Source organism: Mus musculus, chromosome 5 (assembly GCF_000001635.26).
Source record: "Mus musculus strain C57BL/6J chromosome 5, GRCm38.p6 C57BL/6J".
Lineage (NCBI taxonomy): Eukaryota > Metazoa > Chordata > Mammalia > Rodentia > Muridae > Mus > Mus musculus.
This window is the reverse complement of record NC_000071.6, coordinates 105,157,745-105,184,112: the sequence shown is the minus strand read 5'-3', so window position 1 is coordinate 105,184,112 and position 26,368 is coordinate 105,157,745. Positions and strand designations below refer to the sequence as shown.

At 41.9% G+C, this 26,368-nt stretch overlaps 1 pseudogene; it reads left to right on the top strand.

Annotated features, from left to right (window-relative positions):
• The first annotated feature begins 1,829 nt into the window (after positions 1-1,829).
• Positions 1,830-26,273, top strand: Gm9640 (annotated as a pseudogene).
• Positions 26,274-26,368: the final 95 nt, after the last annotated feature.

Sequence of the window (26,368 nt, the reverse complement as noted above, 5' to 3'; positions counted from 1 at the left end):
TGACAACGACTGCATAGCCCAGGCCTGGCTGCCTTCTATCCTTCTATCTATTAAGCAGATCTGAGTTACACAATCTGTGATTGTTTATAATTATTTGTTCTAGAATGTATCTAGCAAACAAAAAGAGTACATTGTAACTTAATGGAAATAGCAGAACAAGGCTAAACATATCTTGAAGGAAATGGTCTTTAAAATTTTATTCTTATTTTTTTAATTAGATAATTTCTTTATATACATTTCAAATGCTATCCCAAAAGTTCCCTATACCCTCCCTCCGCCCTGCTCCCCAACCCAACCACTCTTGCTTCTTGGCCCTGGCATTCCCCTGTACTGGGGCATATAAAGTTTGCAATACCAAGGGGCCTCTCTTCCCAGTGATGGCTGACTAGGCCATCTTCTGCTACATATACAGCTAGAAATATGAGCTCTGGGGGTACTGGTTTGTTCATATTGTTGTTCCACCTATAGGACTGCAGACCCCTTCAGCTCCTTGGGTGCTTTCACTAGCTTCTCTATTGGGGGCCCTTGTTCTATCTTATAGATGACTGTGAGGATCCACTTCTGTATTTGCCAGGCACTGGCATAGTTGTAGCCTCCCTTCCCCCAGCCTTAGGGTTCCACTGTTTACACCTGGATGGAGCTTCCAGCTCAATCGTTCTGCCATGCCCACTGCTGGAACCTTCCACTTTGCTGTTCCAAAGCCATCACGTGATGGAGTCCTGCTACTGGACTCCAAGATTATTTGGCGGGAATTGGGCCCCTCCCCCTTCCTTCATAACTGAGTGCCGGAATAGTAAAAATTAAACCTTGAGCAGAGACCTTTGTCTTGGTTCCTTTCTTATCTTGCGCAGCCCAGCCCCTCTTCTCTTCCAGGTTTCCAAAATGCCTTTCCAGGCTAAAACCCAAGTTGTGATCTACTGGCCAGACACAACACATAGCCTCATACGAGACAGCTATAAAGGGTCCCTTCAGCAAAATCTTTCTGGCATATTCAATAGTGTCTGGGTTTGGTGGTGAATGTATAACGTAAAAACAAAATTCTAGGCCTTTAGGCCCAGGCTTGGGAATGTGACCTCTGTGACTCAATGCTCCAAGGTATGCTAATCATAAAACAGATAGGGACATTCCTCCACCCATCTGCTTCCTGGGTTCAAAGAGTGTTCATTCAAAGAAAGTCACCCTGACCATTGACCATTGCAGGAACCCGCTATGCAAATGTGCTATTGCTAGGGGCTCTTAGAAACTGTCTTGACAAAAAGACCACCAACAGATTGGGAAAGGATCTTTACCTATCCTAAATCAGATAGGGGACTAATATCTGTGTGGCTTCATTCTCTGATTAAATGCTTCTTATAGCTTAGAATCTATCATTTGTAAAGGAAAACCTTATTGAGGGGAGATGGGGCTCCATTTCAAGTGCTGAGGTACAACACTCCCCCCATTCTGCTGCTACAGCCAGTCTTCACAGGCCTAGCCCCTTCTTTGTACTTTTTCAAGGCTGTGACAAAAAACTCAAGAGGAAACCTTAATGAGGAGGCACTTATCTTGACTTAGATTTTACTCCATAGTTCTTGGTTCATTGATATTGGAACTGGCTTCACAGAAGAGGCAGGCAGAAACTGAGGAAGGAAATGGAGACTGAGCTATAACCTTCAAAATCCCTTCACTAATTACCTGCATCCTCCACTGGGCTTCAAGTCCTAAAACCTTCAGAACCCCTCACAATAAATAATGCTGGCAGCTAGGGACTGAGGTTTTAGCACACAAGGCTACCTGTGCAGGACACTCACATCCTGACTTTCTTTCTCCTCTCTTCCCTTTCAGGCTTCCCTCTGGGCTCCACTGTGCAGTCTCAGACCAAGGGCATCTGGATGTGGTGCGTGCCACACCCCACCAAGCCAGAGCACACCCTGGTCCTCCTGGACACCGAGGGCCTGGGGGATATGGAAAAGGTAGGATGAGGCTCAGGCTGGCCCTTCTGTGCCCTTGTTATCTAACTATAATCTATGTGTGAATTCTGACTGAACTGCAACCAGTGAGATAAAGAGAGCTCTTTTTAGTCTTCAGTCTCAGATAAAGTTACCTGTATCTTAATAGGCAAAACATGCTTTTATTTCTTGCTATTTGGTTGAATGATTTGATTCTGTTTAGTAGAAGTTTATTCAACAGTTAAAATTGCTGGGTTCAATTGCTTAGTTAGATTTTAGTGAACAGAATAAAGGTTCTTCCTTCCAAAAAAATTCCAAATTTCACCAAGAATCCCATGTGGGTTTACTCTGATATAATCCAGGAACTGGAAAGAATCAGTAGGGAGAGAGGCAAGAGCTACCATGGGCCAGCCTCTGATCTGTCAGTCTCCAGAGGGAGAGCTGTGGCTGGAACTTGTGACCTAGTCTGTGTTGGGTCAGGGATGCTGGATCTCCATCCCTGTTGCCTCTCTATTCCTGGAAGTCTTTTCTGGAAGCCTTTGTTATTCAGAGTGCTGCCTTGTGAGTATTGCTAGAGGAACAAGGCCTTTTGTTTTGAAAGGTGACTTAGGCAGCACAGTGCCACTTCTACTAGGAGCAGTGAGGTGTAAGGAAGATTTGCTAAGAAGGTGGGTGGCATCTGCTCATCTCAGTGGGTGAAGAATGGCTTCTGACCTGTCTTCTGAGATGCCAAGGGTACATTTTGGGGATGGGGATAAGGAATTATATTTTTATTTTGGAAAGATATATTTTTGTTAGTTTTCTTATGTGTAGTGTGTGTTGCTGCATGTGAGTACAGACATCCTTGGGGGCCAGAGGCCACAGCTAGAGTTACAGAAAGTTAGAAGCTGCCTGACATGGATGTTGGGAACCACACTCCAGTCCTTTGGAAGAACAGCAAGTATTCTTACCATTCAGACATCTGAACAACCCTCAGATTTACATTTTTTAAGAAAATGGTAAAACTTATCAATAGTCCATAGGGAGGGCATGCTGGGAATTCTTATTTATTTATTTATTTATTTATTTATTTGGCTATTTTATTTATTTACATTTCAAATGTTATTCCCCTTCCCAGTTTTCCCTCCCCAAATACCCTATCTTCTTGCCCTCCCCCTGCGTCTATGAGGGTGTTCTCCCACCCACTTCCACTTCAGTGCCCTGGCATTCCTCCAGGCTGAGTTATCATTGAGCCTTCACCGGACCAAGGGCCTCTCCTCTCATTGATCTCAGGAAAGGCCATCTTCTGCTGCATACCTGGCTGGAGCCATAGTTCCTTCCATGTGTACCCTTTGGTTTGTGGTTTAATCCTTGAGAGCTGCAAAAGAACCACATACCACCACCACCACCATGAACAACAACAACAACAACAACAACAAAACTTACAGGATAAAAGCCTTGTGTTGTGTTGATTGGTTATTTTGTTTTCCGGCAAGAAGCTTTTTAGTCAGGTTCTGCCCTACTTGTCTAATTTTGATTTTGTTTCTTGTACTCTTTGTGCCATAGCTAACATTGCTGTTATGCATAGTAATGACTAGAAACCCAATTTTTGTTCTAAGTGTTTCATGCTTTCTGTTAACTTTATTATGTAACTGAATAGATTTTTGTCCAGAATCTTCTGAAGTGCTGCCCTTCTCTGGACACTGGGAACCAGCACTGTGTTATTTCTGTTCAACGTTATTAGTTTTGTATGTTAGTTGGATCTTGTGGCATTTGTCTTTCTGTGCTGGTCATTTTATTTTTCTAGATGCATGCTATACTCATCCACACATTTCCAACATAGGATTCCTTCCTTCCTTTCTTCCTGTCTGTCCTTCCTTCCTTCCTTCCTTCCTTCCTTCCTTCCTTCCTTCCTTCCTTCCTTCCTTCCTTTTTTCCTTCCTTCTTTCCTTCCTTCCTTCTTTTTTCCTTTCTATCTGTCTATCCTTCCTTCTTTTCTTGCTTCATGTCTTTCTGTCCTTACCTTCTTTCTTTCCTTCCTTCCTTCCTTCCTTCCTTCCTTCCTTCCTTCCTTCCTTCCTTCCTTCCCTCCCTCCCTCCCTTCCTTCCTTCTTTCCTATTCTGTGTCAGAATCCATTGGACATGTGTTCTAAGCTTTCTTTGTCCACATCTACTTAATGATGAGTCCATGCCTTGGCTATTGAGTGCTGATGCTGTTCTGTTGGGAATGGGGAGAGGGGAGGAGCAAGAGGGAGAGGCAAGATAATAAGAGGGAGAGAGGCAAGAGAGAGAGGAGTGTTAAAGCAGCCCCTTTTATAGTAGAGCAGGCCTTCCTTGCTGTTGCAGGTAACTGGAAAGGAGCATACCTGGCTGTTGCCAGGTCAATGTGTTAGATCTAGTGGGGAACCCCCCCACCCAATTTCTGATTCGGCGTGCACCCAAAAAATCATGAAGGACCATTTTTTGATGTAATTACATGAGGATGTTTAATTACGGAGCTCCAGGCCGACATGCATCCCACACAGGAGATAACGGATGTCAGCCTCAAGGCTTGAAAGCTAGGGGGTTTTATGGGGTAAGGGGCTTAGGGGTATGGAATTCAGCATAGCAACATACTATTGGCTTATTCAAACATTAACAGAAAGATTACAAAGATCAGGACTTTGTTCCTGTGGGCTGGGGGCTTATCTTTGTTCATATAGCAACCAGTTGATGTATGATTTTACCTGGCTGGTGTCAAGGGGCAGTAGACAGAAGGGAGGTTCCGGCCAGGTTGTGTTGACTCAGATAATATAGCCCTGCTGGTCCTTGCATACCTTTTCATCTTTACAGTCAAGATATTCTTAGGAATGCCTTAACAACAGCCCTGCCCTGGCATGCCTGGGGGCTGTTCTGCTTTGTTCTCAGTCCCAGACCGGGGCAGTGGGCTCCTAAACAACTCACAAGTTACAATATTTCATCTTCCTTCAACTGTGGAGTGGAGTTTAGACAGCATGCTAACACAGTAGCATATTTATAAGTACTTAGAAACCATTTGTCAAGCAACAATCATATTTTTAACATCAACGTTCCTTAGCCTTCATGTCTACTTCCCTTGTCAGTGTCTAGTTTGAACCTGTGCATGTCTTGTGCTTGCTGTCACAGTCTCTAGGAGCTCCCATGTGTCTCATTACTTAAGCATGCCCTATCACTTGCTTTATTGCATGTGGACATTTTAACTGTCATAGGATGAAGTCCCAAAGCACTAATAACTCACAGTTCCATGGTGGATCTCTTTTTTTCTCCCATTTATTTATTCACTTTACATCCCGATTGCATCCCCTTCCACTCCTCTACCCCTCCAGCCCCAACCTCCCAACCCTTACCCGTTCTGCACTCCCTTTCTTGCCAGAGAAAGGGAGTCCCCTCCTCACCAGGCACCACCCCACCCTGTCACATCAAGTCCTGTCAGGACTAAGCACATCCTTTCCTAGTGAGGGCCAACCAGGGAGTCAAGCTAGGAAAACGGTATCCAAAGGAAGACAATAGTTAGAAACAGCACTTGTTCCAGTTGTTAAGGGACCACATGAAGACTAAGCTGCACATCTGCTACAAATGTGTAGGGGCCCTAGGTCCAGTCCCTGCATGCTCTTTGGTTGATGGTTCAGCCTCTGTGAGCCCCCATAGGCATAGCTTAGTTGACCCTGTAGGTCTTCTGGTATTCTTGACCACTCAAACTCCCTCAGTCATAATTCCTGACTCTTCAACAAAACTCACTAAGCTCTGCTTCATGTTTTGATATGGATCTCTACATCTGTTTTCATTGGCTGCTGGGTGAAGCCTCTCAGATGGCAATTAGCCTAGGTTCCAGTCTGCAAGCATAGTAGAATATAGTGCCAAGAGTTGACTGTCTCCCTTAGGGTAGGTCTCAAGATGGGCCAGTCATTGGTTAGTTATTCCCTCAATCTCTGCTCTATCTTTATCCCTGCACATCTTGAAGGCAGGACAGAGTTTGGGTTGGCATCCCCTCCTGCCACTAGAAGTGCTGCCCGCCTACATGAGGTAGCCATTTCAGGCTCCATATCCCTCCCTGCTAGGAGTCTCAGCTAGGGTCACCCCTGTATCCTCCTAGGAATCTCCCCTATCTGTCTCCAGCTTGTCCAAGAGATGCTGCCCCCTAAGTTTTACCTTCTCTTTCTCCCACCCCTCTTATCCCCCACACCCGATCCCCTACAACTGAACTCCTGCACACCTGATCCCCCAACCTGATCCCCCACACCTGATCCCCACATATGATTTCCACACCTGATTCCCCAACCCTGTTCTTCCCATCCCCATCCCCTTTCCCACCCAGTTCCCTCTCTCCATCTACTTCTGATTTCTAATTTATGTCTCCTTCTGAGTGAGAGTCAAGCATCCTTCCCTGGGCCCTCCTTATTACTTAGCTTCTTTGGGTCTGTGGAGTATAGCATGGGTATCCTGTACTTTATGGCTAGTATCTACTTATAAGTGAGTACATACCATGGGTGTCTTTCTGGATCTGGGTTACCTCACTCAGGATGACATTTTCTGACAAGTCCTAGGTAAAATATTAATACCCAGATGGAATGTTAAGGCCTAGGTAAAAAGATTAAGGTCTAGGTAACTTTAACCTGGCTAGCTTGCCATTATAAGGAAACATGTTTATTTTTCTGCTGTTTCTAGGAAACTTTCTAATGCCAAGTTGATTACATATTCTGTGCCCATGGAAACCAATCATGATAGAAGTCAGTAGAACTGCTTTGTATAGTTACCTACAATAAACTTGGACCAGAACCAAGCACCCAGCAGCATTTCCTGCACTAGTGTATAAGCTTCTATGATACAAGCCTCCCCTGGGATAAATACCAACCTAGGAGAGATGTCTGCACCAATATCAGAAACTATTTGGAATAAGACTTCCGTTTTGAGTAATGGCTTAGAAAATTTTTAGTTCCCAAGACCTCCCTGAGAATTGACAACCTACTTGGTAGAAAGAGTCATGTACTTGGGTAACTGACTGTGGGGTATGGGCATGTAGCGGGATAGGGGGGAGGAAAAGAGCCCACGTCTAGCCAGAGTTCCTCATATGCTCTGGACAGGCAGACAGGGGTGGACTGCCGGACGCTTTCCACTAAGCCACTGACTCTACATGGCAGGGGGTGGACAAGGGGCAGCCCCCAATACCAGAGGCACCGGGGCGACACCATTGTACCCAGAATTATGGGACAGACGGCAGAGGGAGAGAGGTTCCCACGCAGGCGAGAGTCCTTAGTCTGGTCCATGGCTGGAGCACAGGAAGACCTTCTGACCAGAGATTAGAAAAAGCTCATTAGGAGAAAGCCTATCCCATCATCCAAGCACAGCAGGCCTTGATGAACAGAGACAGTCTATAGTTTTAGAGCTTTAAAGGCAGGGGAAAGAGAGAAGGTAAAATGAAAGATAGAATGGCCATGACCAAGAGGAGAGAAGGGAGAAAGGGAGAGAGAGAAGAGAGGTTAGAGACTAAGAGGTTAGAGAGAGGTGAAAAACGTAGGGAGTAAGAGAGATAAAGAGAGTAAGAGAGAGTAAGGAAAGTAAAAGCTTAAGAGAGTAAGAGGGAGAGAAGAGTAAGAGAGTGAAAGGAGAGCATGAGGTACAGTCAAACAGCCCCTCTTATAGTGGGCTGATATCTTACTGTTGTTAGGTAACTGGGAGGAGTGAGCCTGAAGGTCATTGTCTACATGACTACTAGCCACATGCTTCTCTTGTGGGGGCTGTGAGGGTGGTAACTTCAACAGGAGCCAGGGTTCCAGGAGACATGAGGAAACGCCTTCCATCCCATGTAGGTGAATTATCACCACTGGGTTTCTCCTGGGTTCACAACCTCAGCTCGACTGGAGAACAAAGTGTCTTTGCATAGCCCACTGCCCCACAGCTGACATCCTGGTAGGCAAGTTAAGACACGAATGTGAGGCAAGACAAGTGAAATCCTGGTATACAAGTTAGGAAATGAATATTAGAGAAGGCAAGTCCGTTGCCACAACTGAATACCCCATCCAATGGAAGCAGGATACGTGTACAATAAAGACTTGTGCCTAAGGAAATCATGCTGTCCCTAAATCCTGATTGGTGAGCTAACTGGTCACAGGTGTAACTAGATCGTGAGCTTATAAAGCCCTTTAGGACCTTAACTCTGGGTCATGGTTCAGCTCCTGGATCTGGACCAAGGCCCTGGTTGAACAGTCCCAGGGCATATTCCCAAGAAGGATATAACTTAGTCTTGAGGTAGAACTATTCCCAGTTTTCTGAGCAACCAACAAACTGCTTTCTGAAATGGTTTGCATTTTTCTATTCCCACCAGCAATGGAGGAGTGTTCCCCTTGCTACATGTCCTCACCAGCATGTACTGTCCCTTGTGTTTTTGATCTTCACCATATTGACAGGTGTAAGATGGAATCTCAGAGTCATTTGATTTGCATTTCTTCATGACTAAGGACACTAGACATTTCTTTAAGTGTTTATTGGTGATTAGAGATTCCTCTGTTGAGAATTCTCTGTTTAGATCTGTACTTCATTTTTAGATTAGGTTATTTAATTTGCTCATGTTTAATTTCTTGAGTTTTTCATATATCTTGAACATTATCCCCCTGTGAGATGTAGGGCTGGTGAAGGTCTTTTCCTATTCTTTAGGTTGACATTTTGTCCTACTGATGGTGTCCTTGCTTTGCAGAAGCTTTTGAAATTCATGAGGTCACATTTATTGATTGTTGGCCTTAGTGCCTGAGCTGTGGGTATTCTATTTAGGAAGTTGTCTCCTGAATCAGTTTGTTCAAAGATATTCCCTACTTTCTCTTCTATTAGATTTAGTGTATCCAGCTTTATGTGCAGGTCTTGGACCCATTTGGACTTGAGTTTTGTACACTATTTGCATTCTTCTAAATACACCATTTCTTGAAGATGCTTTCCTTTTTTCCATTGTATGGTTTTGGCTTCCTTGTAAAAAACCAAGTGTCTGTAAGTGTGTGGATCTATCTCTGGGTCTTTGATTCTATTCCACTGATCAATCTGTTTTTATGACAATACCATGTGGTTTTTATTAATATTGCTCTATAATAATAGCAATGGCTTGAAATCAGGAATGCTGATACCCCCACAAGTTCTTTTATTATACAGAGCTGTTTTTGCTAACTTTTTTTTTCAAATGAATTTGAGAATTTCTCTTTAAAGTTTTGGAAAGAATTTTGTTGGAATTTTGGTGAGAACTGCATTAAATCTGTAGATTGCTTTTCAGAAAATGTCCATTTTCACTTCCTTAACCCTATCGATCCATGAGCAGGAGAGATCTTTCTATCTTCTGATACCTTCTACAGTTTCTTTCTTCAAAGAGTTGACATTTGTGCCATACAAGTCTTTTACTTGCTTGGTTAGTGTTACACCAAGATATTTTATAGTACATAAGACTATTGTAAAAGATAGTATTTTCCTGTTTCTTTTCTCAGTCTGTCATTTGTATTTAGGAGAGCAACTGACATATTGTAGTTAACCTTGTCCCTATCCACTTCACTGAAAGTGCTTATCAGCTGTCTAGGTTCCCTGGTGGAATTTTTAGAGCCACTCATGTATATTATCATATCATCTACAAATAATGGTGTTTTGACATCTTCCTTTTCAATTTGTATCCCCTTGATCTGCTTTAATTTTCTTGTTGATCTAGGTAGAACTCCAAGTACTATATTGAATAGATATGGAGAGAGTAGACAGCCTTGTCTTGTTCCTTATTTTAGTAGAATTGCTTTAACTTTGTCTCCATTTAATTTGATGTTGGTTATTGGCTTGCTGTATATTATGTTTAGGTATGAAAAATTTACCCCTGATATCTACAAGACTTTTATCATGAAGTGATGTTGGATTTTGTCAATGGCTATTTCCAACATCTAATGATATGATAACGTGTTTTTTTTTCTTTTAGTTTGTTTATATGTTGTATTACATTGAAGGATTTTTGTATGTTGAGACATCCCTGTATCTCTGGGATGAAACCTACTTGATCATGGTGGATGATAATTTTGATGTGTTCTTTCATTTGGTTTGTGAGTATTTTATTGATTATTTTTGCATCAATGTTATTAAGGGAAGTTGGTCTGATTCTTACTTTGGTGAGTGTTTCTGTGGATTTAGGTATCATGGTGACAGTGATCATATAGAATGAGTTTAGCAGTGTTCCATCTGTTTTCATTTTGTGGAAGTTTGAGGAGTGTAGGTATTAGCTCATCTTGAAAGTTTGGTAGAATTCTGCACTAAGACCATCGGGCCCATTGATGTATCAGTTTCTTCAATTTTATCTTCTATATCCTGAGATTTCCTCTTCCATGTCTTGTATTCTCTTGGTGATGTTTGCATCTGTTGTTGCTGTTCTTGTCCCTAGGTTTTCCATCTCCAGGATTCCCTCAGTTTGTGTTTCCTTTGCTGCTTCTATTTCCATTTCCAGTTCTTGAACAGTTTTTATCCATTTCCTGATTGATTGTATTTCCTTGTATTTCTTTACTGGATTTATTCATTTCCTCTTAAAAAGCCTCTATCATTTTTATAAGATTGGGTTTGCAGTAATTTTCTTGTGCTTTGGCAGTGTTAGGATATCCAGTGCTTGCTCTGGTATGATAGCTGGGTCCTGGTGGTACCATATTGCTCTGGCTCTTTCTGGTTGTGTTATTATGCTGTCCTTTAGCCATCTGATTTTCCTTGCATTTGCTGGATGATCCTGCTGCTGAAAGGACTCCCGAGGGAGGCAGGCAGAGACTTCAGAATGACAGAGGATCTTAGGGAACAGCAAGCAGCTCACCTCTGCTGACTGTGTCCCAGGTGGACACCAGAGTCGCTCACCTTTTATGTGCTCCTTGGCCATTTGTGTCTCATCATTTGAGAACATGTCTATGTTTAGTTCTATTACAAATTTTAAATTGGGCCATTTATTTTCACTTATTTTCTTGATATTCAGTTTTTTATTGGATATTTTCTTTAATTTCACTTCACATGATATCCCCTTTCCTAGTTCTCCCTCAATGGAAACTCCCTCTCATCCCCCACCATACCCCTGCTTCTAAGAGGGTACTCCCCCAACCAACCTCCCACTATTGCCTCACCACCCTTGAATTCTCGTACATTGGGGTTTTGAGACTTCACAGGAACAAGGACCACTTCTCCCACTGATGCAAGATAAAGCAATCATCTGGTACATATGTGGCTACAGCCATGGGTCCCTCCATGTTTGGTTCTTTAGTCCCTGTGAACTGTAGGCTCTGGTTGGTTGATAAAAAGGAGGATGCACACTCCTTCAGCTCCTTCAGTCCTTTTTCTAAACACTTCATGTGGACCCTGTGCTCAGACCCGTGTTCGGCTGAGAGCTTCTACCTCTGTGTTTGTCTGGCTCTGGCAGTGGTCTAAGGAGACAGCTATATCAGGCTTAGAAGGGGTAATACAATACTTATGGGAGCAAACAGGGAGAAATGGTATGGAACAGAGACTGAAGGAAAGGTCATCCAGAGGCTGCCCCACCTGGGGATCAATCCCATATACTGCTACCAAACACAGACATTATTATGGTTTCCAAGAAGTGCATGCTGTCAGGTTTTGGTTTGTTTGTTTGTTTGTTTGTTTAATGTTTTGTTCATATTCTGAATACTAACCATCTATTAGACCTATAAGTTTTAAAGACCTTTTCTTAATCACAAAGCACTATTTATTAATTGTTGTTTTTAGAGTCTGTGTGATCTGTATCCTGTTAAGAAAGTCTTCCTGTGCAAATGAGTTCAAGCTTATTCTCCCCTCCTCTTGCTTATGAAATTCAGGGTGCCTGACCATACATTGAGGTCTGTGCTTCACTTTAAGTTTTTGTTGTATGCAGGGTGATATAGATTCCACTAAGTTTCTCAGGCTGACCTTACATTAGTCCTTTAACAAAGAGGAGGGTTTTTGTTCCACCTTCATTGGCCCCCAGAGTACCTGGAGTAACAAGACCACTGGACCAGCCCAATTCTCTTCTGAGGAATGTTCTGCTCAGCCCTCTTCCTTCACATATCTTCCAGGGTAATCCTAAAAACGACTCATGGATCTTCGCTCTAAGTGTGCTTCTGAGCAGCACCTTCGTCTACAACAGCATGTGCACTATCAACCACCAGGCCCTGGAGCAGCTGCAGTATCCTTCTGGGATCTGAGCTACCAAGTTTCATTAAGTGCTCAAATGAATATGGACTCACTGCCCTGCCCTGTTACTATGTGGCTTTTGTTGGGGCAAAGCAGAGTGTTTAGAATGATTTGTTTTAATAAGAGAATCATGAGAGTGTTTGCATGAAGTCCATTTTCCTTAGCCAAGTGCCAGTTATGTCACAGAACTCACTGAGCTGATTAGAGTAAAGTCTTCCCCAAATCCCCATGGAATAAAGAATTCCACAGAGTTTGTGAGTTTCTTTCCAGACTTTGTCTGGACTGTTCGGGATTTCATGCTGGAGCTGAAGTTAAATGGGGAAGACATCACAAGTGATGACTACCTCGAGAATGCCCTGAAGCTGATCCCAGGTACAGGGAGGACTGGAGTAAGATGGCTGGGGAGGGAGGGCTAGGGTTGGAAGGCTGCAGGGGTGGGGGGTGTCATCTGCTGACTGACTCCCATCATCTGTGGAGTCCTTCATATTCCCAATGGGATGGAGGTCTGCAGAAGTCTTATAGGTCATTGACTGATAATATTTGGTAGGTGGTTTTTAATTTTATTTGGGAAGAGTAGAGCCTAGAGCACAGTTTGTACTTTATCATGTAGTATCAATGCACCTAAACTTCCTGAAGTCCAGATGTTTGTATTGCCTGTGTTTGTGTCTGCCTTGCTTTAAAAATGGTTGACGTCCTAATTATTATTCATAAAGTCATTGTATATAGCCCACTTTAAAATATATTTCAGAGATATACATCATTCTCCTTATGGGGGAACATAGGGGTTTTTTTGAATTAATTTTTTATTAGGTATTTTCCTCATTTACATTTCCAATGCTATGCAAAAAGTCCCCAATACACTCCCCCCCCCACTCCCCTACCCACCCACTCCCACGTTTTGGCCCTGTCGTTCCCCTGTACTAGGGCATATAAAGTTTGCAAGTCCAATGGGCCTCTCTTTCCAGTGAGAGATACATATGCAGCTAGAGTCAAGAGCTCTGGGGTACTGGTTAGTTCATAATGTTGTTCCACGTATAGGGTTGCAGATCCCTTTAGCTCCTTGGTTACTTTCTCTAGCTCCTCCATTGGGGGCCCTGTGATCCATCCAATAGCAGACTATGAGCATCCACTTCTGTGTTTGCTAGGCCCCGGTATTTTCTCACAAGAGACAGCTATATCTGGGTCCTTACAGCAAAATCTTGCTAGTCTATGCAATGGTGTCAGCGTTTGGAAGCTGATTATGGGATGGATCCCTGGAAATGGCAGTCTTTACATGGTCCATCCTTTCGTCTCAGCTCCAAACTTTATCTCTGTAACTCTTTCCATGGGTGTTTTGTTCCCAATTCTAAGAAAGGGCAGAGTGTCCACACTTTGTTCTTCTTTCTTCTTGAGTTTCATGAATTTAACAAATTGTATCTTATATCTTGGGTATCCTAAGTTTCTGGGCTAATATCCACTAATCAGTGAGTACATATTGTGTGAGTTCCTTTGTGATTGTGTTACCTCACTCAGGATGATGCCCTCCAGGTCCATCCATTTGCCTAGGAATCTCATAAATTCATTCCTTTTAATAGCTGAGTAGTACTCCATTGTGTAAATGTACAACATTTTCTGTATCCATTCCTCTGTTGGGGGGCATCTGGGTTCTTTCCAGCTTCTGGCTATTATAAATAAGGCTGCTATGAAAATAGTGGAGCAGGTGTCCTTCTTACTGGTTGGAACATCTTCTGGATATATGCCCAGGATAGGTATTGCTGGATCTTCTGGTAGTATTATGTCCAATTTTCTGAGGAACCACCAAACTGATTTCCAGAGTGGTTGTACAAGCTTGCAATCCCACCAACAATGGAGGAGTGTTCCTCTTTCTCCACATCCTTGCCAGCATCTGCTGTCACCTGAATTTTTGATCTTAGCCATTCTGACTGGTGTGAGGTGGAATCTCAGGGTTGTTTTGATTTGCATTTCCCTGATGATTAAGGATGTTGAACATTTTTTCATGTGCTTCTCTGCCATTCAGTATTCCTCAGGTGAGAATTCTTTGTTCAGCTCTGAGCCCCATTTTTTAATGGGATTATTTGATTTTCTGGAGTCCACCTTCTTGAGTTCTTTATATATATTGGATATTAGTCCCCTATCTGATTTAGGATAGGTAAAGATCCTTTCCCAATCTGTTGGTGGTCGTTTTGTCTTATTGATAGTGTCTTTTGCCTTGCAGAAGCTTTGCAACTTTATGAGGTCCCATTTACCGATTCTTGATCTTACAGCACAAGCCATTGCTGTTCTAGTCAGGAATTTTTCCCCTGTGCCCATATCTTCGAGGCTTTTCCCTACTTTCTCCTCTATAAGTTTCAGTGTCTCTGGTTTTATGTGGAGTTCCTTAATCCACTTAGATTTGACCTTAGTACAAGGAGATAGGAATGCATCAATTTGAATTCTTCTGCATGATAACCGCCAGTTGTGCCAGCACCATTTGTTGAAAATGCTGTCTTTTTTCCACTGGATGGTTTTTTGCTCCCTTTTCAAAGATCAAGTGACCATAGGTGTGTGGATTCATTTCTGGGTCTTCAATTCTATTCCATTGGTCTACTTTTCTGTCGTTATACCAGTACCATGCAGTTTTTATCACAATTGCTCTGTAGTACAGCTTTAGGTCAGGCATGGTGATTCCACCAGAGGTTCTTTTATCCTTGAGAAGAGTTTTTGCTATCCTAGGATTTTTGTTATTCCAGATGAATTTGCAGATTGCTCTTTCTAATTCTTTGAAGAATTGAGTTGAAATTTTGATGGGGATTGCATTGAACCTGTAGATTGCTTTTGGCAAGGTAGCCATTTTTACAATGTTGATCCTGCTAATCCATGAGCATGGGAGATCTTTCCATCTTCTGAGATCTTCTTTAATTTCTTTCTTCAGAGACTTGAAGTTCTTATCATACAGATCTTTCACTTCCTTAGTTAGAGTCACACCAAGGTATTTTATATTATTTGTGACTATTGAGAAGGGTGTTGTTTCCCTCATTTCTTTCTCAGCCTGTTTATTCTTTGTGTAGAGAAAGGCCATTGACTTGTTTGAGTTAATTTTATATCCAGCTACTTCACCGAAGCTCTTTATCAGGTTTAGGAGTTCTCTGGTGGAATTTTTAGGGTCACTTATATATACTACCATATCATCTGCAAAAAGTGATATTTTGACTTCTTCTTTTCCAATTTGTACCCCTTTGATCTCCTTTTGTTGTCGAATTTCTCTGGCTAGGACTTCAAGTACTATGTTGAATAGGTAGGGAGAAAGTGGGCAGCCTTGTCTAGTCCTTGATTTTAGTGGGATTGCTTCCAGCTTCTCACCATTTACTTTGATGTTGGCTACTGGTTTGCTGTAGATTGTTTTTATCATGTTTAGGTATGGGCCTTGAATTCCTGATCTTTCCAAGACTTTTATCATGAATGGGTGTTGGATTTTGTCAAATGCTTTCTCCGCATCTAACGAGATGATCATGTGGTTTTTGTCTTTGAGTTTGTTTATATAATGGATTACGTTGATGGATTTCCATATATTGAACCATCCCTGCATCCTTGGGATGAAACCTATTTGATCAGGATGGATGATTGTTTTGATGTGTTTTTGGATTCGGTTAGCAAGAGTTTTATTGAGGATTTTTGCATCGATATTCATAAGGGAAATTGGTCTGAAGTTCTCTATCTTTGTTGGGTCTTTTTGTGGTTTAGGTATCAGAGTAATTGTGGCTTCATAGAATGAGTTGGGTAGAGTACCTTCTGTTTCTATTTGGTGGAATAGTTTGTGAAGAACTGGGATAGATCTTTGAAGGTCTGATAGAGCTCTGCACTAAAACCATCTGGTCCTGGGCTTTTTTTGTTGTTGTTGTTGGGAGCCTATTAATGACTGCTTCAATTTCTTTAGGGTATATGGGACTGTTCAGATCATTAACCTGATCTTGTTTTAACTTTTGTACCTGGTATCTGTCTAGAAACTCGTCCCTTTCATCCAGGTTCTCCAGTTTTGTTGAGTATAGCCTTTTGTAGAAGGATCTGATGATGTTTGGGATTTCTTCAGGATCTGTTGTTATGTCTCCCTTTTCATTTCTGATTTTGTTAATTAGAATACTTTCCCTTTGCCCTCTAGTGAGTCTGGCTAAGGGTTTATCTATCTTGTTGATTTTCTCAAAGAACCAGCTCCTCGTTTGGTTGATTCTTTGAATAGTTCTTCTTGTTTCCAGTTGGTTGATTTTGCCCCGGAGTTTGATTATTTCCTGCCATCTACTCCTCTTGGGTGAATCTGCTTCCTTTTGTTCTAGAGCTTTTAGGTGTGTTGTCAAGCTGCTAATGTGTGCTCTCTCTAGTTTCTTTTTGGAGGCACTCAGAGCTATGAGTTTTCCTCTTAGAAATGCTTTCATTGTGTCCCATAAGTTTGGGTATGTTGTGACTTCATTTTCATTAAACTCCCAAAAGTCCTTAATTTCTTTCTTTATTCCTTCCTTGACCAAGGTATCATTAAAAAGAGTGTTGTTTCGTTTCCACATGTGTGTTGGCTTTCTATTATTTATTTTTTTATTGAAGATCAGCCTTAGTCCATGTTGGTCTGATAGGATGCATGGGAAAATTTCAATATTTTTGTATATGTTGAGGCCTGTTTTGTGACCAACTATGTGGTCAATTTTGGAGAAGGTACTGTGAGTTTCTGAGAAGAAGGTATATCCTTTTGTTTTAGGATAAAATGTTCTGTAGATATCTCTCAGATCCATTTATTTCATAACCTCTGTTAGTTTCACTGTGTCCCTGTTTAGTTTCTGTTTCCATGATCTGTCCATTGGTGAAAGTGGTGTGTTGAAGTCTCCCAATATTATTGTGTGAGGTGCAATGTGTGCTTTGAGCTTTACTAAAGTATCTTTAATTAATGTGGCTGCCCTTGTATTTGGAGCATAGATATTCAGAATTGAGAGTTCCTCTTGGAGGATTTTACCTTTGATGAATATGAAGTGCCCTTCCTTGTCTTTTTTGGTGACTTTGGGTTGGAAGTCAATTTTATTAGATATTAAGATGGCTACTCCAGCTTGTTTCTTCCTACCATTTGCTTGGAAAATTGTTTTCCAGCCTTTCATTCTGAGGTAGTGTCTATCTTTTCCTCTGAGATGAGTTTCCTGTAAGCAGCAAAATGTTGGGTCCTGTTTGTGTAGCCAGTCTGTTAGTCTATGTCTTTTTATTGGGGAGTTGAGTCCATTGATATTAAGAGATATTAAGGAAAAGTAATTGTTTCTTCCTTTTATTTTTGTTGTTAGAGTTGGCATTCCGTACTGTGGCTGTCTTCTTTTAGGTTTGTTGAGGGATTACCTTCTTGCTTTTTCTAGGACGTGGTTTCCGTCCTTGTATTGGTTTTTTTTTTCTGTTATTATCCTTTGAAGGGCTGGATTCGTGGAAAGATAATGTGTGAATTTGGTTTTGTCGTGGAATACTTTGGTTTCTCCATCTATGGTAATTGAGACTTTGGCTGGGTATAGTAGCCTGGGCTGGAATTTGTGTTCTCTTAGTGTCTGTATAACATCTGTCCAGGCCCTTCTGGCTTTCATAGTCTCTGGTGAAAAATCTGGTGTAATTCTGATAGGCTTGCCTTTATATGTTACTTGACCTTTCTCCCTTACTGCTTTTAATATTCTCTCTTTATTTAGTGCATTTTTTGTTCTGATTATAATGTGTTGGGAGGAATTTCTTTTCTGGTCCAGTCTATTTGGAGTTCTATAGGCGTCTTGTATGTTCATGGGCATGTCTTTCTTTAGGTTTGGGAAGTTTTCTCTATAATTTTGTTGAAGATATTTGCCGGTACTTTGAGTTGAAAATCTTCATTCTCATCTACTTCTATTATCCGTAGGTTTGGTCTTCTCATTGTGTCCTGGATTTCCTGGATGTTTTGAGTTAGGATCTTTTTGGATTTTGTATTTTATTTGATTGTTGTGTCGATGTTCTCTATGGAGTCTTCTGCACCTGAGATTCTCTCTTCCGTCTCTTGTATTCTGTTGCTGATGCTCGCATGTATGGTTCCAGATTTCTTTCCTAGGGTTTCTATCTACAGCGTTGCCTCACTTTGGGTTTTCTTTATTGTGTCTACTTTCCTTTTTAGGTCTTGGATGGCTTTATTCAATTCCATCACCTGTTTGGTCTGGTTTTTCTGCAATTCTTTAAGGGATTTTTGTGCTTCCTCCTTAATGTCTTCTACCTGTTTAGCAGTGTTCTCCTGTAATTCTTTAAGGGATTTTTGTGCTTTCTCTTTAATGTCTTCTACCTGTTTAGCAGTGTTCTCCTGTATTTCTTTAAGTGTGTTATTAAAGTCCTTCTTGATGTCCTCTACCATCATCATGAGATATGCTTTTAGATCAGGGTCTAATTTTTCCGGTGTGTTGGGGTGCCCTGGACTGGGCGAAGTGGGATTGCTGGGTTCTGATGATGGTGAGTGGTCTTGGTTTCTGTTAGTAAGATTATTACGTTTACCTTTTGCCATCTGGTAATCTCTGGATTTAGTTGTTATAGTTGTCTCTGTTTAGAGATTGTTCTTCTGGTGATTCTGTTAGCCTCTATCAGCAGACCTGGGAGACAGGCTCTCTCCTCTGAGTTTCAGTGTTCAGAGCACTCTCTGCAGGCAAGCTCTCCTTTTACAGGGAAGGTGCACAGATATCTGGTGTTTGGACCTCCTCTTGGCCCGAAAATGAAGGCCCAAAACAGGACCTTTCCCAGAAGCTGTGTTGCTTTGGCGGGTCACAGAAGCTGTCAGCTTGTGTGGTGCACACACTCACCTGTGCAGACTATGTTCGGTGGAATCCCGGAACCAAGATGGCTACTGCCAATCTAGAGGCAAAAGCCTCCTGGGCCGGGTGGACACCTGTCCTCTGGCCAGGAAGGTGGCTGGATCTCTGGGGCCTGAAAAGGGTGCTGCCTCAGTAGCTCTGTGGCTCCCGCCTGTCCCAGAAGCTGTCAGCTTCTGTGTTGCACACTCTCACCTGTGCAGACTAAGTTCCTAAGTTCGGCGGAGTCCCGGAACCAAGATGGCTCCCCCTGATCCTGAGGCAAAGGGCTCCCGGGCCGGGCAGAGACCTGTCCTCTGGCCGGGAGGGTGGCTGGATCACCTGAAGTCTTAAGATCCGGTGGCTGGTGTTGTGAGTAGCTGGCGGGTGTCAGCCGACTCTGTGCCCTAGCTACCCTGGTGCTGGTCAGACTGGAAGGCAGAACATAGGTTTTTAATGCTGCATTGATTGTGTTGTCTGCAAAAGCAGCTGCAACAGTTCCTTCTCAGGTTATGCCTTCTCCATAGTCAATATCGTTTTTCCTGAGTCTATTTGACTGTCATAGCTACCCATTTTAATTCATGTGTCAGGATCAGTTACGTTCATGATCTGGAAAGTATTTGCATGAGCATTGTCAGCCTGAGACTGAAGCTGATGGAGCCTTGTGAGTCACATCAATTCAGGAATGCTCACTGCTCTCATTTTCTGTCTGCTTTCTCTAGAAGATTGGACATATATTTGGTAGAAAGCAGTCCATGAATCCAGTGTAATTATTAATCTCAGAGCATTTCTGGAGTAGCACAATCTTACAATTCACATATGATCTTCAACAAGTGTTTAGTTTTAAACAGGGTATCACTGTGTTGCCCTAGCTGGTTGGTAAATGCTCTGTAGACCAGATGGGCTGGCCTGGAGATCACAGCATATCTCTTGATTCTGCATCTTATGTATCAGGATTAAAGATGTGTCCCACAACCTACTAGCTTTCTCTTCTCTCTTTCTTTCTTTCTTTCTTTCTTTCTTTCTTTCTTTCTTTCTTCCTTTCTTTCCTTCCTTCCTTCCTTCCTCCCTCCTTCCCTCCCTCCCTTCCTTCTTTCTTTCCTCTTTTTCATTCAGTTTTGGAAGACAAGATCTCACAGTGTAGACTTTGCTAGCTTGGGATACACTATGTAGAACAAGGTAGCCTCAAACTCGTGGCGAGCCTCATAATTTTTGATGAAAATGTTACAGCATTGTATATCATTTCAGAAAACACTTCCTTCTTGAAATTTAGCTTTGTAACTGAATATTATAGAACACATGTAGGTACTAAGGCAATGGTTACTCAGAAGAGGAGATGGTACATCTAGCACCTCACATTGCTAACTTTCCATAAACAAAAAAAATTGTTTCATGCAATATCCCAAATATATGGGCCAGGAGGTGATTTGTTGCTTAAAGCACTGTCACCCAAGTGTGAGGACTGGAGGTGAGATCTCCAGAATTACTTCAATGCTAGGCAGGTATGATAGTCTACCTTCAATCCAGTGCACAGGCTGAGGACACTGGAGAGCTCTGGAGCATGATGGGTAGCCACACTGGCTGTATTAGAGAGTTCCACTTCACCTGAGAGACCCTTTTCCAGTAAGGTGGAGAATGACTCTTTCCACATGCAGCCACACACAAGCAGATATGCATACATACACAAGACATACATACACAACACATACATGTACAGTTTCATGAAGTTCTGTCTTAATGTTACTCATTAGCTCTCTAGACTTATGTATCCTACGTGCGTCCATAGCCCTTCCCTCCCTCCCCACTTTTACTTTCTAGGAGTGTACAGTTGACTTAGAGAAAAATGAGTTCTATTTAGACTCAAGATAGTTCTCCTTCAGTCACCATGGAATTATTTTAGATTTGCCCATGTTGTTATTTCTAATAATTGGTTACTCTTTATTTGTGTCTGTTTTTTGTTTGTTTGTTTGTTTCGTTTGTTTGTTTGTTTGCTTTTTGTTTTTTGTCCCACAACTCTTTTTCTACAAGGAGTGATTAGGACAAAATCTCCTTTAGCCTCTTGTTGTTCAGTGAACAGGACACCACAGCTACAGTATGCTTGATGCCATGTTCAGGTCTATGGATTTCTGCCATATGCTTCTCCACTGAAGTCAAATAACTCCTTAAATATTTCATCAGACTTCTACCAAGTACAAACTTGTTATACCTTTGACATGCAAAGAAATGTTGCAGGATATGGTAAAGAGTCTGTAAGTACAGAACTTTTCACATAGACCAGGGCCTCCTTCATCTGTTCTCTGTGCTAAGACTCCAGTTGTTTTGTGTTTTCTCCAACACTAGGTTACAATCCCAGAGTGCAAGCATCCAATTCAGCCAGGGAATGCATCAGATGTTTCTTTCCTAACCGGAAGTGTTTTGTCTTTGACCGGCCAACTCATGACAGAGAACTCTTACAAAAACTTGAGACTATCTCAGAAGACCAACTGGATCTTAAATTCCGGGAAGGAACAAAGGCTTTTGTTTCTTACATCTTCACTTATGCCAAGACCAAGACCCTCAAAGAGGGAATTAAGGTCACCGGAAATAGTGAGTTCTTTTTTTAAAATTTTTTTTCATTTTTAAATCACACTTCTCTCTCTATAGAGTAGTATATGTTGGACTTACTAGCATGTTTGTTTTTAAATTATATACACAATGGTACTATACATGTATCCCAACTCTAAAATGTATATGTTATAACTGCAGATTAGAAAACCTTACCCAGGTGTGGTGGCACACGCCTTTAATCCCAGCACTTAAAAGGCAGAGGCAGGCTGATTTCTGAGTTCGAGGCCAGCCTGGTCTACAAAGTGAGTTCTACGACAGCCAGGGCTATACAGAGATACCCTGTCTCAAAAAACCAAAAAAACCAAAAAAACAACCAACCAAACAAACAAAAAAAGTGTTATAAAAAAAAGAATACCACATCACTTCTATCTACAGCTGTAACATACCTGTATAAAATTCTCTACTGATAATCAAATCACCAGTGAAAAGTTCCTTAATCCATTATAGAATTATTGTTTAAACCAGTGAAGCTAATACCTTCTATTTTCATAAGGAATGTCTTGTATGTTTCATTTTGCAATGACAAATGTGAAATCTAATTTGGAAATTTAAATAGTTCTAATATAAATCCTAGTATTTAAACAAACCTATACGTTTTAGAATTAGCCACAGAAATAATGTATTCACCTTTCCTTGTTAGTTCATAAATTTGTTCTCCTTCAAAGTTTTAAATGCAAAATTATATTTTCACATGAACTTATTAGGTGAAGATGTATGTTAAATTGTTTTAAAGTTCTGAACTGAAAAAAATAAGGAAAGTGACAATAGGAAAAAGAAGCTGATAACTTGCTGGAGTAGGTTGTTGGTGTGCATGTGTGTATATGCATATACATGTGTGTATATGCATACGTGTGTGTGTGTGTGTGTATGTGTGCGTGTGTGTGCGTGTTTATGAGAGTGCATGTGTAGTTTTGTGGTTCCCATTCATTATAACTTTTCATTACCCCTTATAACTCGTGACTCACAAAGGACTGGGTACTCTGGTGACAACCTACGTAAATGCCATCAACAGTGGAGCAGTGCCTTGTCTGGATGATGCTGTGACAACTCTGGCCCAGCGCGAGAACTCAGTAGCTATGCAGAAGGCTGCTGACCACTACAGTGAGCAGATGGCCCAGCGACTGAGGCTTCCTACAGACACTCTCCAGGAGTTGCTGGATGTGCATGCAGCCTGTGAGAAGGAAGCCATGGCTGTCTTCATGGAGAATTCCTTCAAGGACAAAAATCAGCAATTCCTGAAGAAACTGGTGGTAATCTGTTAATGGCATTAACTGTCATGGTGCCATGCTTTCAAGATGGTAGTATTGATGAGCCTTCATTGGCCATAGATGTATTTCTTATTTAAAGATATGTGTTTCAGCGTATCATGATGAATATAGTTATGAATGATTGCATGTCTAGTTCACAAAATTACAGCCAATTAATGTCGAACAGATGGAATAATGAGTATATAGTGTCCTGCGCCCTTTACCCAGTTAATGTTTGTGAATTGTGATCCTGCCCAGGACATCTATAGTGCATCTTTGAATCTCCTATATTTCTGTGTTCCTAAGACATTGTTTCTCACTGGACTCTCATTACAGCCCTCTGTTCTTCTATTGCTTCTTGTTATATAATTGTGTCATTGGAGATAAAATTCTAGGATGTGACACCCAGAAGGAACCAGAGATGGTAGGATGCAGCCCCATCCTATTACAGAAGGTCTTAAGGACCAGGAACCCCAAGAACATTTACTGTGGTCTTCCACAGATTTTTTTAGCATCCAAGTTCATGTTTTACCACTTCAAATTACCTTGAGGTCTTGTAACACTGGAGTGTGGAAATAGGTTGGGTCTTCTATGAACTTTCTTGGAATTTAATCCCTTGTATTCCTTCAATTGTGTCAGATCTCTGTACACTTCACTGGTAGGAAGTAATAAGTGAGAAGATAGCTTTTTTCTGGTTGAAGAATGAAGAGGCATCGAATAAATACTGCCAGGAAGAACTGGATCGACTTTCAAAGGATTTTATGGAAAACATCTGAACATTTTCTGTTCCTGGGGGACACAGGATTTACATGGACATGAGGGAGAAGATTGAACATGACTACTGGCAGGTTCCCAGGAAAGGAATGAAGGTGAGGAGCAGGGAGCACAGGACAGGGAGAAGTTGAGGAGCAGGGAACACAGCAAAGGGATGAATATTAGGAGCAGGAGCATAGGAATGGAGTCATGGTGAGGAGTAGGGAGCACAGTAATGAGGTGAAGATGGTCAGGGAACATGGGGATATGATGAAGGTGAGGAGCAGGGAGCACTGGAGCTTAGTGTAGAGGGAAGGACATGTCATAAAACATGAACATACAACACTGCTTCAGTGAAATAAGAAAATATGAAGATAGCCTGACACCTTTAGCTTTATGTTGGTGTTGGTGACCAAAGCAGGGCTTTGCAATACAAAGCAAGTTCTTTCCCTTGACTATGCTTGGTGCAAAATGGCTCCTTTTTTAGTATGAATTCTTAGAAAAACCCTAACAAAGCATTCTGAGTGATGACTTTATAACTCTGTCAGGATGATCTACCTATGGATTAGTGAGTGTAATAACAGAGCTAAAATATTACTCTGTTATTGCCAGTGATACTATTATAAGTACATTCTTTAGACCTTTCTTTAGTTATTTAAGTGCTCTGAGCTATGCTCCCACTACTGTGGTCAGTCACACATCTGTACCACAAGGTCCAGGCAGATAAAGTCACTTCCCTAGAAATACACCAAGCAAGAGCAGAAGGAAATGGTTCCCACCCAAGCATGCAGCATTTTACACTGGGATACAATATCTGAAGACATCCTAATTTGCAGCATGCTGAACTGCACATGACTGTGACAGGCTACATCTGAGTGGAGGCAGGCATCTCTAGCAGAGATTAGTGGAGGGAGCCACAGAGCAGGAAGTATCCACTGCCACTGAAGAGCTTGGGCCATGTGCAGGCTTCACTGTGGCTTTTAACAATGAGGCACAGTGAGAACTCTGTTGAGTCTCATGGATCCTTACTCTCTCAGGATTTATTAGGATTCTTTGTTCCCTCTTGGTCCTACAGGCATGTGAAGTCTTCCAGAACTTTCTCCAGTCACAAGCCATCATTGAGAGTTCCATCCTGCAGGCAGATACAGCCCTCACTGCTGGGGAGAAGGCCATTGCAGGTACAGGAACATGTCTCTTGGCTCCCAGGAGAGGTCAGATTCCTACCATGGCTTTCTGATAGAAGCCACAATAAATTCATGCCAAGATCAGTAGCTTACTATCTTTCTGTGGATGCCAAACTTGGAAGCCACAGGCAGTTCTCAGTGTGTGTCAGTCACATGGGCAGGGTCTTCTCCATAATCCTCTGAAACATGCTCTCCAGGTGTTGGCCAAGGGGAGTCTGGTTCCTATGCTTCTTACAGATTATTGAATTGCTCTCTGGGTTCTGGAATGTTGACATTTTATTTGAATCATTACTTTTATTTCTCCTGATTCTTCCTGGGGCAGAGGAGCGTGCCCAGAAGGAGGCGGCAGAGAAGGAGCAGGAGCTGCTAAGACAGAAGCAGAAGGAGCAGCAGGAGTATATAGAGGCTCAAGAGAAAAGTCACAAGGAAAACCTAGAGCAACTGAGAAGGAAGCTGGAGCAGGAGAGAGAGCAGCTCATCAAAGACCATGATATGATGCTGGAGAAGCAACTGAAGGTGGAGCCCCTCATCCTCCTGTTAGTTCTTGTACACCAGGCAGCAGGAGAAAGTTGTTAGCCAGGTCATGGGATGAACACAGTCGTGATATATTATTGCTAAGGAGCCCCCACCCCGTGTGTTATATAGTCTTTGAATTTTGCTCTTTATGTAGACTCTTTAGATATTAGGTTTCCTGTTGTTCCTTCAGGGTTTTATTGACTACAGTGGTTTGGCTTACAGACTTGGAATATTTAAAAATGATCGTTTGAGGTTTCACTAAACTAACGTCACAAACAGGCAGTGTAATAATGCCAGAAACTGGTCTGTCTGCATTGTCCAGATCATCAGGCACCTGAGTGCCCCCAACCCTGCCCTACCCACCCCAACCTCCCCAAAATGATCTATGCTATTGTAAGACTGAAGGAAATGTCCAGGCAGTGAACCAGCAGCTTCTACAGGTTCTGTAACTGTCCCTAGGGTAGAGAGCCTCCTTGAAGAAGCACATGACATTGGAGGTATTCCCATTGTCAAGCTGAAAGTGAAATGGTAATCAACTTCTTAATCATCCAATGAGTTGCCGCTGTCTGCATGATACAGTGTCACAGAGTCTTTGTGGATTGAGCTCTGTGCAGTCAGGCCAGTGGCATTTTTTGAGCATGAACATAAGCACATCTTCACAGCTCTACTAGTGTCGCAACTGAAACAAACATGGTGGATCAAGACTAGTAAAGTTTCAACCCTGCTTTATCATAATGTGTAGGTCTATCTTCGGTGCATCTTCTTCATGGTAAGGGAAAGTTTTTAGGAATACACTAAGGTCTGCTTGCTAAAGTTTTGAAAGTAATAGTCGTACAATGTTGGGACTTAACAATATTTACTTCTTTGTTATGTTCACTGTTTTAGGATCAAAAGGCTTTCCTTGAGGAAGGATTTATGAACAAAGCTGAAGAAATAAATGCAGAGATAGAGAGACTGGAACATAACATCAAGGATAAGAAAGAAAACATTGGTCCCATTCTGGAACTTATCGAAAGAGCATTTTGTGCAGGGGTTTTTAGTTCCCTTATCCTGGTTGCATTGTTGTTAAGACACAATCCTTCACTTTTAAGGAAATGATAGACTGTGACATAAGCATTGTTTTATTTTGAAGCTGCCTGTTTTTTATTTTCACTCAGGGAAGTTTCAACATAAAAGTGCTGATTTGAGGGTAC